At 50.2% G+C, this 15866-nt stretch overlaps 2 long non-coding RNA genes across 3 annotated transcripts; one reads left to right on the plus strand and one right to left on the minus strand.

Annotated features, from left to right (window-relative positions):
- Nucleotides 1-1467: 1467 nt before the first annotated feature.
- LOC135415064 (uncharacterized) lies at nt 1468-5611 on the plus strand. Of its 2 annotated transcripts, XR_010430958.1 has the most exons (3): nt 1468-4580; nt 4666-4927; nt 5035-5611. It is a non-coding gene; the product is annotated as an uncharacterized LOC135415064 (long non-coding RNA). The 2 variants fall into 2 exon arrangements; XR_010430957.1 differs by having other exon boundaries at nt 4666-5611.
- Nucleotides 5612-9606: 3995 nt separating this feature from the next.
- LOC135415065 (uncharacterized) lies at nt 9607-13010 on the minus strand. Its single transcript, XR_010430959.1, has 2 exons — nt 10573-13010; nt 9607-9950 (listed from the first exon to the last, which is right to left on the minus strand). It is a non-coding gene; the product is annotated as an uncharacterized LOC135415065 (long non-coding RNA).
- Nucleotides 13011-15866: the final 2856 nt, after the last annotated feature.

A 15866-nucleotide genomic window follows, 5' to 3' on the forward strand; every position in this document is an offset into this window, starting at 1 on the left:
GGATGATTTTTAAAACACTTTAGAGTAGTTACGAGCACTGACATATCACATATGTATCATATTAGGGATCAGACCCAGCCAGCACGAGTTTAGGAGGGACAGGTCCTGTCTGACCAACCTGAGCTCCTTTTATGACCAGCTGACCCACCTGACAGATGAGGGGAAGGTGTGGATGTGTCTGCCTGGACTTCAGCAAAGCCTTGGACACCGTCTCCCATGGGACACTCTTGGAAAAGGCTTGGCCAGGGGCACTCTGGGCTGGGTGAGGAACTGGCTGAGGGCCCAGAGAGTGGTGGGGATGGAGCTGCATCCAGCTGGGATCCGTCCCCAGGGGTGTCCCCAGGGATCAGTGCTGGGCCCAGTCCTGTTCAGTGTCTGCACTGAGGATCTGGAGGAGAGGATGGAGGGAACCATCAGCACATTGGCAGATGACACCAAGCTGGGGGAGTGTTGATGTGCTTGGAAGGCAGGAGGGCTCTGCAGAGGGACCTGGTCAGGCTGGATCCAGGGGCTGATTGCAAGGGGCTGAGGTTCCCCAAGGCCAAGGGCCGGGTCCTGCCCTTTGGCCACAAGAAGCCCCTGCAGCTGCAGGCTGGGCCAGAGGGGCTGGAGAGCAGCCAGGCAGGAAGGGAGCTGGGAGTTGGGCTGGGCAGGGAGCTGAAGAGGAGCCCAAGTGTGGCCAGGGGGGCAAGAGGGCCAGTGGCTGCTGGGCTGGCTGAGGAAGAGTGTGGCAGCAGGAGCAGGGCAGGGCTTGTGCCCCTGGGCTGGGCGCTGGGGAGGCCACCCCTGGAGTGCTGTGTCCAGCTCTGGGCCCTGAGCTCAGGAAGGCCCTGGAGGGGCTGGAGCAGGGGCAGAGAAGAGCAGCGAGGCTGGGGAAGGGACTGGAGCCCAAGTGCTGGGAGGAGAGGTTGAGGGAGCTGGGGGGGCTCAGCCTGGAGAGGAGGAGACTCAGGGGAGACCTCCTCACTCTCTGCAACTCCCTGCCAGGAGGGGGGAGCGGGGGGGGTCGGGCTCTGCTCCCAGGCAGGGATCAGTAAGACAAGAGGGCTCGGTCTTAAGCTGTGCCAGGGGAGGTTTAGGTTGGATATTAGGAAGAAATTCTTTACAGAAGGTAATCAGCCATTGGAATGGGTTGCCCAGGGAAGTCGTGGATTATCCATCCCTGGAGGTTTTTAAGATGCAACTGGATGTGGCATCAATGTCATGGTCTGGGAACCACAGCAGTGGTCAATCAAGGGTTGGACTTCATGATCTCAGAGGTCCTTTGCAATCCAATTGATTCTATGATTCTGTGATTATTGAAATGCCTCCCTCCAAGGTGCAATGTGGCAGAAGTTTAAGAACAAATGTCAGAGCCAAGGGATACTTTAGTGGAGACCCAACCAACTGACAAAAAAAACCCAAAAAACCAAAACCAACAAACAAACAAAAACCCCAAAACAAACAAACAAACAAACAAAACAAAAAAAAAAAAAAAAAAAAGACCCAACAAAAACCAACCAACCAACCAAAAAAACCTGGAAAGGAAAGTGAGCCAAGATGAAAACTTAAAGGTACCTTTTGAAAGGAGCACAGGATCTTTAATAACCACTTGCTTTGGGGGCCTTTCACTGTCAGAAAGATTATTGTACACCATGCCAGGAGATATTGCAGGTGGCCCTCCAGTAAAGCCAGTGCTGGCAAGACAGGTTGAAATTGGTGTCAGGCTCATCCCATTCCACATAAAGGTGCTCCAGCATTCTCTGTTTCCTTTTGTTTCTACCAATTTTTACTCCACGTAGCCATCAAAATAGTATCTAAGGGTTTTCTATGTTAATTCTAGCCCACATCTCTACATCCCTCGCTCAAAGTGACAAAAGAAAGCTGTGGTTGAACTAAAAGTTGACCTGCAGTTTCCCAGTCCCTCCTGCTCCTCCCAGCCCAACTATCTGTTTAGTTGGACTCGATGATCCTTCTGTGTCCCTTCCAACTTCCAGGAATATTCTCTCTGTGAAATATCCGTACAAGAGCACGGTTCCCACTTCTGGCTACATGAGCCAGAGGTGGACAGAGCTCCTAATATACAACACTCTCCTCTTTGCTTTGACAAACCCTCCCTGCCAAGCATTATTGACTTATGACTCATTTCCACCCAAGTGACTCCTCCCAACTCTTCCCTGTCATTTCCATTGCACTTCCTCACTGGGAAAAATCCCTGCTTTAGCACCTTTCTTACAGACACTCCTTTTGCCAGCCCAGATCTGACCAGGATCTTGCCCTTTCTGCAGAACAACCACAGAGTCACTGGCAGCAATTCCTGAGATGTCCTGGTAGCTTCTCAGTTGTACCCCTTGAGCTGCCAAATTAATTCCAGCCTGTCCTCATAATTTTACTACTTCACAGCTCTGCCTTTCACATATATCATTTTTGCCCTCTCTGCAGAGAAATTTGGGCCAGTGAGGATTTTCCAGGGAGGAGAGGTGCTCCCTGCCCTCATTCCCACAACACCTGCAAACTGTGCTGGCTCAGAGTGACACAGGAACGATTTTCTTCTTGGCATCCAACCACTCTGACCACTTGCTACCGGGCCTGGGACAAACCAGAGGGCAAAGAACAAAACTGCAGAAATCAAGCTCAGAAGCAAAGAGGAGAAAAGCAAAACAGAGAGAAAATCTTCACGTCCAAACTCCTCCAGAAATCTTGGGGTTTGGATGCGAATCCTTCATTTCTAGTTGATAATCCATAGATATCCAGAAGAGCCCAGCTGCCCTCATGAGTAGGGTCTGGAAAAAGACCCCAGATCTTTTAGAATCTGTGGAAAATCACAGAATGCTCAAACCAAAGGACCCTTCTGATGGTCAGTGTCAAATATATGATGCAAACACTGCTCATCAGTCCTCAGCCCACCTGGCAAACACGCATGAACCCGGGCATCCAAGGAAAATTAGCTTGAATATACCAATATCCGTCATGTGGCCATGTCCTAAAAATATATAAACTACACAGACATGGTTAGAAAGGAGCATGATGAATATCCTGATGTCCCAGCTGCTCTCCATCCTCCTGTATTTGATGCACAGAGGCAGAGTCCCAATGCAGAAGACCCCAAAAAGTCTCTAACAGTTGACTGTGAGCTGCATCCTAACAGGGAATTCCTGGAGGACCCCCAGGTGGACGGATAGATGGATGGAGAGTGGTGAAGCAGAGCTGGGCTCCTGCAGGCTGGAGATGTGAGGTGCAAGGGGTTGGTTTCACCACAGGAATTTTGCATGAGGAGCTGGCAGGGAGTGGCTCTTCCCTGGCTTGTCCTGTGCCTCAGCACTGGCACCACCACAGACCGAGGGGATGGGTGCTGCTCTGCCTCTCCCCAGCTCTCATGGAAAAGGGAGTGACAGAGCTGGAGAGACTGCATGAGGTGAGAATGGATTAGAGTGAAAAATAAGGGGGGAAGGAGGAAAACAGAGCTCTCAGCACGACCCCATGTGCTGGGAGGGCATCGGCTCCAAGCACAGGCCACGTGTTGGTGACACACACTTGGCACTTGCTTTTACATCCAGCGGCACAAGGACTTGTCAGAGGTAACTAAAGACCACCAGGAGCCTTCATCCAGAGCTCAGGCAGTGGAAACTCTTCCATTAACACTCCCTCCCTGCCAGCTCCTCTCCTTTTCTTCCTTGTCTCACCTCTGGGTTGCGTCCGGCATCTCGACTGGAATTACCTCGGGCTGCTGCTGCACCAGCCCTGACCTCTGCTGCGAATATTTTCGGGGCAGAGGAGACTGATGTGGAGTCCTGGCTGATCAGTGTGAGCTGAGCGTCCTGGTCTGCTGCCCCCTCCAGCCACAGACGTGATGGGGTGGGGAGGGGGAGGTTGTTTTCCTGCAAAATTTACTCCGTGATTTATAGGAAGGAAAAATCCGTTTGGAATTTAAAACTGCTATTAGCTCCTCTCGGTGTTGCCTGTGCCCGCATGTATGTGATATATATACAATATAAACCTTTATAAAAATAAAACCTAATAAAAAGGGGCAGGGGGAGGGGTGTTTGCCAGCCTGGCAGGCACAAAGCGCTGGGAATGCGAAGCAAGTTTTATAATCACCGTGGCATTTCCAGCGCGTTTGGCCACAAAAGCTCCGGATTGAATGGTTTAGCATCCCTCTCCGTCTCTCCTTGCATCACAAAGCTCAGAAGCGCCATTTGAAGTTTCAAAAGGAACGTTTTTTTTGTGAATGAGATAATCAGCGCCGACTAATCTGCCACGCGCCCCTCCTTGTAATCCGCACACCTCCAGCTGAGGGAACAAAACCGGGTCCAGCTAATCCCGCGGGGTCCTGCCTTGAAGCTGTTGCACGGATCCTGTGGCAGGAGCGGAGGTGGGAAGGATTATGCTGCCGAGAGCAGATGCACGTCTGTGTTCTTACAGTCTGGCCCCTTGTTGTGCATAATTCCAGGTAATGAAGTTCAGGGCTGAGCCACGAGGCACGTCTGGGTCCCCACAATGATGGGACAGAGGCGACCCCATTGACCAGCCACGCAGGATCCATGTGGGAAAGCTCCTGCTGCCACGAGCCCCAGATTTCTGAGCCCTGCAGGTGGGACAAGGTGGGTGATGCATCTCACCCCCGAGATTGCCACCTCCTCCATCACCTGAGAACAGGTTTTAACCACCACTTTATATCCTGGCTAGGAGGTGAAACCACTTCCCAGCCCATAAATGATGCCAGGCTGCTGCACTGAGAGTTGCAGGACCAGGGGGAAGGGAAAACCCTCGTGCTCAGAGTACCCGAGGAGAAGGGAGAGGAGCTGTGCTGGAGTCTGGGCTGCTCATGCATTTCACATACAGAGCCACTGGATCAAACAAACAGCAAAGCCCCGGGAGAAATCCCAGAGGCTCTTAAATCCCGTATTTCCTCATTGCTATGGAAGAAGCGTGCGCTGCGCGGGGAAAGGTGAGCGGGAGCAGGCATGTGCCTGTGTGTGTGAGCGCCACACAGGCACACCTGCGGTGGCAAAGAGCACGTTTCTGACCCGAGGGCTCACCCCACATCATCTGCAGGAGTCAATTTGCTGATAAAAACAGACTCGGAGCTGCCTCACTGGAACAAACAGGAGCAGAGAACATCCGCCCTTGGGATCTAAACTTGCTGTGCTGTTACAGACTGCACCCCAATTAAAACCACAAAAAGCTGCCTTCCCCTTTCTCCAAAATCCACTCCAGAAGACAAGAAACTGTTCCTGATATACTGCAGTAAAAGCAATCCAGTTGACTGTCTTTGGAGAGCTCTGCTCTCTCCAGAAGGAGGAATCTCTCTCGCATCCATACACGCTCATTCCTGCTCTGTGCCTCTCCGAAGGGAGCCATCACTCTCTTCAAAACACTCTCCCGTAGTCAGCAGTGATAGGCAATGTAATAATACCTTTTATTGGGTCAATACATCAGCTGGAAAGCAGAAGCCACCCTTTTCTGCAGGTGATGGCCAAGGATTGACCTATGTGAGTGTGCAGGCCGGGGTATTACGGCTCTTGGTCCATTCCCACAGGCAGGAGGGAGCATTTACCTCTCTTGGTTTGTCTTCTGGTGCTTTATTGCATTTCCTGTTTTCTGAGCTGCCTTAATAAAACATCCTTCTGAAGGGCTCTCCACTGTGTAGTAAATATCCTCCCTCGTCCGCCAACTTGGATAGGGATCAATCAATCAGAGGAAGTCCTTTGGGATGCCAGGGAGCATCATTCAAGGTTAGGCACCCGACAGGCAGGTGACAGCAGAAGGATTGCAATGCTTCTGCTTGGGATTAACCCCCCTGCTACTTGCCAAAAAAATATTAAAAAAAAAAAAAGCAGGATGGGAGAGTCCTCCAAAGATGGGGAGAGTTTCATCTCTCATCCCCAGCTGGGTTTCTTTAAACAGCCTGGGGGGAAACGGGCATCCCTGAAATCAGCCATCTGGGTGGCTTGGTATGTAGCACAGAAATTCCTTGGGCTCTCCTGCAGTGGACATGGAGATTTAACCATGGATTGAGGGGCATCACACGTGCAAGGACCTGGGAACCTCGTTGTGAGATGGGGCAGGACCAGGGTGTAACAAACCCCGTGGGCAAGGCCTGGTGGGGGCTGGTTTGCTTTGTTCTGCTCAGGAACAACATGAAAAGCCTTTTCTAGCTGGCAAGCCCAAGGATGGCACCACTTGGATGGGCACAGGAGCTGCCTGGTGTGAACCCAGCCTGGCTGAGCTCCGTGACAGACCAGGTGACAAGACACCTCTCCCCGTGGAAAGAGTTTCGTGATAAAGCCTTGGCAACAAGGTTTTATTGCTGCCTGTGCTTCCTTTGCAGCCATCTCTGACATTAACCCTTTGGTGCTTTCCAGAAAGGAAAGGGGAATCCAGAAGATTAATTTATTGCTCCATTATTAACACATTAAACTGTCAATAGCTGCCTTTGGTGGCCTGCAGTGCCAGAGGGGAGCGTGGCAATTCTTCTGGAAGGAAGCTGCGACCATAAGTAACGATGACCTTTTAATTGGTCCATTATAAGGTCGGAGCTTGGCCACCACACTGGGAGAGTTCACTAAGCAGTTAATCCATTTAGCAGAGTCTGTGTCTATGGAGAGGATGTAAGTGGTGTAGTTGTTGTCTAAGCTGCATTTGAGAGTCATTAAAGGGTTGCTTTCTGCAGGAAGAGTCGTGTTTTAACAGCATTAGCTCCCGGCTCCACCAGGCAAGCCCTGGTGAATTACCCTGCACTGAACTGCAGCTATAGATTTCATCTTATAGTTTCTGTGTGTAATGAATGACAGCTCTCAGACATCCTAGAAGAGGCTTCTAATGGCAACTGGCACGTGGAAGCAGATGATACAGCCAGGGAGTGAATTAAACTCGAGCTCTCCGCAGACAGCTCCTCTCCAGCTGGGCCCAGGACAAGAGGCTGTGTGCTGGGAAATTATGAGTCTCATAATTTCATACTTCCATAATTTCATAATTTGTATCCTTCAAAAGGTTTGTCCTAAGGGGGGGGAGGCATCACTGTTTAGTTGCAGAACCGCCTGACCAGACAGCACCCACCAAATTCTGTCCTCCAACATGGAGTTCAGAGGCTTGTGCAGGATGAGACAACACAGATTCAGCAGGTCACACAGATTCAGGGGTCAGAGGAGGTTTAGGTTGGATATTAGAAAGAGGGTCTTCACCCAGAGGATGGCTGGGCACTGAACAGGCTCCCCAGGGCAGTGGTCACAACACCAAGGCTGCCAGAACTCAAGGAGTGTTTGGATGATCCTCTCAGGCCCATGGTGTGACTCCTGGTGATGGTCCTGTGCAGGGCTGAGGGTTGGACTCGATGGTCATTGTGGATCCCTTCCAACTCAGCACATTCTGTGCTTCTGTGGGAGTGGGGAAGGCTGCAGGGATACCAGGAAGGCAATGACCCTGTTCCCCTGTCCTGCACCATGGGGATGGTTATCAGAGGAATAACAATGGCCAGTCATTAATACATATGCATTTTAGGGACCTTCAGTGATCAAAAACCAGCTAAGCCCACACAGGCACCAAATGCTCAAGTCTGAGGGCGGGATTTGGAGCTCCAGGTCATTCTCTGTGAGTAAAGGGCTCCAAATGGTGCTGAGTGGACGAAAAAGCCACATTGTTGCAGCCCCTCAGCACAGGCTGGTAAGTCTGGCCTCCAATGAGCCCCACAAAGTCCCCTCTGGAGGCAGCACACCAGGGTGGTGAAAAGGCAGCGTGAAGGCCAGCGAGCAGCACCCACCAGTGCACGGATTCACTAAAGAGATGCTACAGAGAGAGCCTGAGTTAAATCTCAAAGCCAGAGTTGGTCCTGCTTCCTTCCCCTCTTAGCTCTCCCTGCCTTTCACTCTGGTGGATCTACACCAGGCTGCTGTCCCCTTCATCTTCCAAAAATCATTATACAGGGGACCCTCTAAAACCTTCCCTGGTCAGAAGGACAGTGCTGCACATCTCCTCAAAGACCCCCAGCTACCAAGGAAGGGTGAGGGTGGATGGAAGTGCTGGAGCAGCAAGGGCAATAAGACCCTCCATGAGGCTGCAGCATGACAGAAACGATGGGAAAGTGATGGGAATTGTGGTGTAAAGATCTACAGGGATGAAAACTCAGGTTGTGGGGGTGCACAGCCAGCAGGACACGCCCACATTGCTCAGGTGGTGCGAGGTGACACCAAGAGTCGGGGTTAGAAGGGAAACTTGAGCCACCCTTGGCTCCTCCTGGTGACCATGACAGCGGGATGTGCTGTCCCATCAGCAGAGCTGCAACCTGCACAATGTCCACCCATTCATCCCTTCACACTACCATCTCTCCAAGTGCCTTTCCTCCAAAGCAGATCGTCATGAGGGAGCTGGGATTGTTCAGTCCTGGAGAGGAGGAGGCTCAGGGGAGACCTCCTCACTCTCTGCAACTCCCTGCCAGGAGGGGGGAGCCGGGGGGGGCGGGGGTCGGGCTCTGCTCCAGGAACCAGCAGTAGGACAAGAGGGCTCAGCCTCAAGCTGGTCCAGGGTAGGGTCAGGTTGGACATCAGGAAGAAATTTTTTACAGAGAGAGTGATCAGGCATTGGAATGGGCTGCCCAGGGAGGGGGTGGAGTCCCCATCCCTGGAGGTGTTTAAGGACAGACTGGATGTGGCATCAGTGCCATGGGCTGGGAACCACGGCGGGGTTGGAGCAAGGGTTGGACTGGATGATCTCGGAGGGCTTTTCCAACCCAGCTGATTCTGTGATTCTATGATTCTATGATTCTATGATTCTATGATTCTATGATTCTATGATTCTGTGATTCTGTGGTTCTACAATTCTATGACCATCATCATACTGCCACGACCTCCTGCCCCGGCCCCATCTGCGTCCAAACCCATTCTCGTGCTCAGCAGCAGCCCAGATTAGTGCCTTGTAAACAGAACCCTCTTTGTGCCCAAGCCCTGACCTTTGACTCGGCTCCTGATCCCAGCAGATTCGATGTGTCCTGCTATTTGTCTTGCTGCTCCCCGAGAAGAAGAAAAGGAGCGGGGAGGCGGCACGCGGCCGGGAGCTGAACGGAGAGGGGCTCTATTCTTGGCTCCAGCTCAGACTTCCTCCCTGACCCCTGGAAAAATGGCTTACTCTGTCTATTCCTGGGCAGCACAGGGTCATACCCAGCTGCTGTGGATGTCCACTGGAAGTGCTCGTAGCTGTGGGAGGATCAAAGGGTGGAGGATAAATTTGGCTGGAGCCTGTGCTGTTGTGCTCGAGCCTAAAATCCAAATCTGGACTTTCCAGGAGATCAGATAGCCAAGGACTGAGAGGAAACAATAGGAACTGCGTAGTTTTACTGCCACTCTTTCCTCTTCTCCTATACCTTCTTCATCATCACATCACAGCCTTCCACAGAACAGCTTCCTCCTCCTCTGTGCAGGTTAAATGCAGACCTCACATCTGCACCCTTCTCCTCACCTTTGGGGACATCGGTCTTACTGATGCCTCTCCATGTATTGCTCTTGCCCAACTCAATCCTGGAAAAAGGGCCAAAATTTTGGCAGTTCTCAAGTTTCAGGCCTAGAGACGCAGCCTCTGGGTCTGTTCTCTGATACACCCAAAAACTTTTCGATGGCAAAAATGGATCACAGCAAATCGAAGGAAAACAGTGGTGTTTCATTGGTGCATGTGTGGTGCTCACCGTGCCAGTGTCCTTCTGGGTCCCACAGGCAAAGGCACAGGTCACCACCCCCAGCAGAAAGGGTTGTCACTGGGAGTTGTCACCATCCTAAGGAGGTCCTACAGGGATGGGAGGCATCTGGGAACAGGCTCCCCAGTGAGGTTGTGGAGTCTCCTTCTCTGGAGCTACTCAGAAGTTGTCAGACACAATCCTGAATGGATCCTGCAGAGAGGCTGGGCTAGATGACCTCCAGTGGTCCTTTCCAACCTCACCCATCCTGTAGATTCTATGACATCCATCCAAATCCTAGTGTAGGAGACTGGGAAAAGGTATTAACTTGCATTATGAATGAAAAGAAGGCCATGTTTAATACACCCAGGCTTCAGTCAGACACCCACAGGCAACCTGTGGATCCCGTTGAAAGGATCTTAGAGAGCCCCTCCTGGGCACTGTCATGTTGGAAAGACCCAACAGTGCAGTTTACTGTGCTTATTGCCTTCCTGCCTTCAAGATTTGCTCCATCAGCATCCTCAGAGCTGCTTTTCCATGGAGGTGATGACCAGGGAGGACAAAGCTGAGCATCCCGGGTGGATGCACCATCCCCCAGGCTGGATGTGGGACTGACTCCACCCTCAAGCCCACAAAGGTCAGCACCCAAATTCTTAGAACTCTTTGAAAGCCCAGACACAAGATTAATTTGACTGACAAAGAACTAATTGGTTTCAGGACTAATTAAGTACATATACTTGTCTTTGCTTAATCAGTGAAATTTCCAATGGCATTAAAGTGTCCAAGAACACAAATCCCCAGAGATTTAAAGCAAATAGTTAAAATCAACTTAGATCCAATTATCATATAAATCACTAATGACCTGGGTAAATTGGAAGCTCTTTGGCTCAGCCTCTGGGGAAGAATAAACCCTATAAAAATGAACATGCTACCTGGATTAATACACAGGCTCAGGGGACTCCACTGCAAATATTCCAACAGGACTTTTCCCAGTGACATTGTTATTCATCACAAAATGCCAATATTTCAAAACAAACAGGTTTCACGGGAAGGTTTTGATGAAACTTTCAGCAGGAACTTTGTGTTCAGCATCCAGAGCTATAATCACTCAAGAATAGCCATTTATCCATCGCTGGGCCCATTCCTGCTGAGTCCTTTAACTGGAGGGCAATTAGTAATTTCCGGCCCTGTCTTCCCACATTCTGCTTTTCATCTGGCTCGTGGTCACAGTCTGATACTCCATTTATTAAAAAAAAAGAAAAAAAAAATTAATGACTTTGGGTTTGGTCTAACAAGAAAGAACTTTGGGACATGCCCTGAGACAATCAGAGTTTTTAAAATTAATTAATTAAATGAAAAGGGGTGGTGGACAGAGAAAACCAGGTATCTTCCTTGAGTAATTTCAGTTGTCATTCAAACCACTCAAATTCAGATTTACAAATCTGAGGGAAGACCACAGAAGCATTTTGGTGACTGAAGCCACACGACAGATAAAAGACATCACAGAACAACACAGGAAACACCTCTAATAGGTTTATTTTTTCATCCACACTCATTTTTAGGTGCAAGCTACAGGTGGATCCCAGAAAACCTAATCTCCACTAACCACCTAAGCTGTCTCATCCTGACCTGTTTATTTTGCCAGCGCAGATTCCAACTTTATTCTCTATTCATGGGAATCTCAGGCTTGTAAAAAATTGGCACGTAAAGAAACAAGGAATAAAAAAAAAAGGTTAAATATGAGAATAATATATGAAATGCAGTTTTTATGCACCCAGTGATTACAAACCCTAGGGTTTACACCTCCCAAATTGCAGTGCACATTAGTGCTGCCAATACAATCAAAATCTTCCCCTCCTGACTTCAAGGTTCAGCCAGGAACTGCTCCCAGTCAGAATCCCATCCCTTCCAGAATGCCTGTTTTACTGTGTGATTCCCTAATGTCCCACCAAAGAGTTAATGAGTGCAGGGAGGCACAAATGGGATAAAGAATTAACAGCAAATACCTCACTCATGGTGGAAAAAAGTGATTAAAGAAATGTTCTTGGACCTTGGGCTGTGTCTTACAGAAAGAACAACATTCCTACCCCTAACCTGAAATTAAAGTTCCACCCCAAGTGGTGACTACAAAAGCAGCCTCTGCAGAGGTGTGTTTGTACATATGTTTTGGCACATGCCCTTTCATTCCAAGCTCCTGCTCTGGAATCAGAGCACGATCCCACGAGTTCTGCATGAGGGTGGATGTTGCTGAATCCATCGATCAGCAGTGAGAGCCACATTAAATAGGAGGCCAACTGGAGCACTGTGGGCTGCAAGAGGGGTCTGCTGTGTCACAAAACCCTCCCAAAAGGCACATCACCTTGACCAGGGAACGTGGTTTTTAAAGGATGGTGCCCATTCAAGCCACACAGGGCGATTTCTGGGTGACCAAAGGACCTTCACGAGACCCGGATGAAAGGGGTGAAAGCAAACCATATCCTCCTCCCTGCCTCCCCTCTTCATCTTTGCCCTTCCTGCTCCACTGTGATCATTTTGCTTTGATATGTGCCCAGGAACTCTCCGTGTGCTTAAAAAACTTGGGTACCCGGGCAAGTAATAAATGTAATAAATACATTTTTGTCATTTCCTGGTGCACAGCACTTCAGTGCTTGAGATGCACGTTGGTGCTTCTCTTTTTCTTCTTTGCTTTTAAGGAAAAAAAGGCTTAATAAACAGGCAAAGTAGAAAACAAAAGGAGTCCACATTCCTCCTCGCTCAGCCTCCTGCTCCTCAGGGATCTCCAAAAAATCCAGAAGATGGGCTAAGCCTCGGCAGCTCGTCGTCGTTCCTTTTCCCTCATATCATTAGGAGGATCATTAGAGGTCAGAGTCGAGTTTTATCCTTGTGAGGATAAAGCAGCTCACAAAAATTGAAGCCTGTGGCAGAATAAAACTCTGATGGAGCCACTCACCCAAAGCCTTGTTGCTGGAAATGCCCGGCAGCACCGAAGCGTCGAGGATGTCGGGATGCAGCAGATTCCAGGGTGGAATTACAGGTGCCCAGGAGAAGAGGAGGAGGAGAGGCTGAGCTGCAGGGCAGTGGTGCTAATGAACTCTGGCTTCTGCATGGGTTTTGCTGCTTTTCCCATTCCTACCTGAGTAAGAGAAACTCAGTGAAAATTTTAGCATGTCAGGGCCCCGCAGAGGCAAAGACAAAGCAAGGCTCGGTTTGAGAGTAGGCAGAGACATGAACAATGATTGTGGCCACTGTCAAAGCCCTGGGAATGCCATTCCCATCCCACAGTGTGCTGGTGGGATAATGGGAAATAGCCCATGAGGAGGGCTCACTCAGCCAGCACCAGGCAGCACCGACTGGTGTGCAGCCCACACAGGGGAACAGACACACCTGAGGTCTCCTCAGGGCCAAAGCAGGGCTGGAAAGATGCAAGTTCAAGGGTTATAATGGGATCTCTCTCCAGCTGGTGAGAGGATTTGCTCCTGGAACAGAGATCTGCTCTGATCCTACAGCTCCCTGTCAGGATCCCAGACAAACTGGTGGAGATGGACCCAATCAAGCTCTCACTGATGGACAAACACCAACACCAAGGCAGGTGAGGGAGCTGAGCACCAACCCCTCCGTCAAGTCTGGGGCTGATGGTGCTCCAAAAAGCTGACAAAAAAAATCAACCAGGGTTGCAAAGCACAATTCCCACCTGACCCCTGTAATTAGATGCATCCCTGATCCATGAGTGTGGATTACCCTGATGTTACTCCAGGTGAATGACATGGTTTTAAGTTGCTTCCTACTTTTTATTCCATGCCATCAGTGTGTTATGTTACCAAAGTATTCAATCTCATTTTATATTCATTTATGGCCATCAGCCCACTGCCCAACACAGGCACCGTGTGCTGAGCTTGCCCACCCAGACATTCCTCACCTTGGGAAGCACGGGATGATTTCAAGCCAGGCTCAGCCAGTCCACGGCCCTGGGTCTGCATTTCAGGGCTAAAAATATCTTCCCATCTTTGCAAGCACCAAGTCAGCTGCATGCAGGCAGGGAGGGACATCCAAGTGGAAAAACCACATCCTTCCTCACGTGACATGTCACATTTGGCCTGGAGAGTTTGCTTTTCTCTGGGGAGTCAAGTCTTCAGCTGGAGTCAGTTCTTGAGATAAAAATAGGTCAGATCTTGTTTCCCCTCAGGGTTCTGGGTTCTGGTTTGTTGTGGGTTGTTTTTTCCCTCTTTGTGCTGGAAAAACCCTCCCTGGTATCCCAGGAAGCTGAATCTGGGATTTCCCTGCATTTATTGCAAGGTGATCATCCACCTGCACACTTACCTGTGGCTCCCACCTTACCTGGGCTCCTTCTCTCCAGAGCTGTATATTTGGGATGGAGAGGCCGGAATTTGCTCTGCTGGCTGCAATCCATATCCAGCAAGCCCCTAAATTTCCAGGGAAGCATCCACAGCCAGGGCACCCACTGGAGCTTCACTGTTTTCAGTGGGATGCTGAGCATTCCCGGTCTCCTCCGTGGAATGTCAGCATTGGCAAACATGGATTTGATGGTTGCTAAGCTACGTGGAGCTGATGGGTGAACACAGGGCTGGGCAAGCTCAGGTCCCTAATCCATGGGATGAGGGAAGGGGGGATGTCTGGGAAAAGAGAGCCACGGGATTCACTCTTCCCAGCACAATTGAGGCTGCCAATGCCTGCTGGGGCTTAAATTCCAGGGATACCCCAGGGGTGGGTGGCATGAGAAAGAGCACAGGGATGCTTGAAGATGTGTCTTTTAAGGCCATGAAGGCTTTAAAAGAGCTTAGCCCCTTGCTGTAAAAATAAAATCAAATGCTGCTGTGCAACTCCCAGCCCCTCTAAAGCTTCAAACACATCCCTCGAAATTAAATAAAAAAAAAAAAAAGGGGGAAAGATTTTACTCTGGAAAACCCCTCAACCATCAAAGTATTCAAAATGAAAAAAAGCCTAATGAACAACGTTTTAAGTAAAGCAATTAAAAAACACTCCCTGAAGAGAGGCAATGAGGAACAGAGCCAAGCTGGGACCCTTCCCTTCCCACCCTCATTGGTGTCTTCCCAAAGGTCTTGGAGCCCATGGATGTCAGGGCAGGTCCCTGAGTGATTTTCCTGCAGGTTTGGTGAAGTGGGGGCTTTTTCTTGACTTTTTCATTTCCCACCGCTGCTATTTTAATGAATAAAACCTAACCAATAGTCATAATAAAGCCTCCCAGGTGGTAGGAGGGGAAGAGACGCCTCAAAATTGTCATTATAGTGGGAGGATTGATCCTCCCTCTGGTAACTCAGCTCTGAGAGACCTGAGCTCATCGGCCTGACCTTTTGTTTAGCTCTGACTGGTTATGGCCTTGCTGGTGTGGACATCTGTCCCCTCAGGTCACATCTTCCACCCTGAGACACGTCCCAGGCATCAGAGCACGAGCCAAGGCAGACCAAGATGTTCCAGCTGCAGCCTGAGAAGGTCCCCCAACACCCCAGTGCCCTGTGTAACTCGTTTTCCTGGGAATTGGTGGTGTTAATGTCACTCAAAGCCACTCCATCTCTTGGTAGGTGCTTCAACACCAGGGCCTGGACTGGCTTGTGACCAGGGAAGAGATGTCCCACCAGCCTGACTGGGGAAGGTTTATTTAGTGCCTCCTAACAGAGGATTTTTGGGGGGTATTTCTCATCAGAGACAGTTTTCATGTTACAGGGTTTTCCAGCAAGTGTTTTCTGTCTCCAGAGCAACAGTGCTGTGTGAGCACAGAGCACAGAGAGCCTCGGTGCATCCCTGTGGGGGAAGGAGAACCAGCTTCCCTGGATAACTGGGCTCCTGGCCCTTCTGCCATGGCCACCAACACTGGGACCAATTAGTGCCTCTGTGCAAACCACTCCTGGCTTGATCCAGAGTGAACAACACCAGCAAGAGCTCTGCAGGCTTTTGTACAGAGGGAATGATGGTGTTTGAATAGCAATTACTGGGTTTTATGAGGATTTGTGCTGTGGGGGGGGGAGAGATGTCCAAGCACGTGCACACACACACACCAACGGGGCTGCAGCAAGGTCTGCTCTCAGTCCTGCAACTCCCTCACAGGAGGGGGGAGCCAGGGGGGTCGGGATCTGCTCCCAGGGAACAAGGGACAGGAGAAGAGGGCACGGCCTCAAGCTGTGCTAGGGGAGGTCGAGATTGGATATTGGGAAAAAACTGCCCAGGGCAGGGTGGAGTCCCCATCCCTGGA

The sequence above is a fragment of the Pseudopipra pipra genome, chromosome 5 (assembly GCF_036250125.1).
Source record: "Pseudopipra pipra isolate bDixPip1 chromosome 5, bDixPip1.hap1, whole genome shotgun sequence".
In the NCBI taxonomy this organism is placed as follows: Eukaryota; Metazoa; Chordata; class Aves; order Passeriformes; family Pipridae; genus Pseudopipra; species Pseudopipra pipra.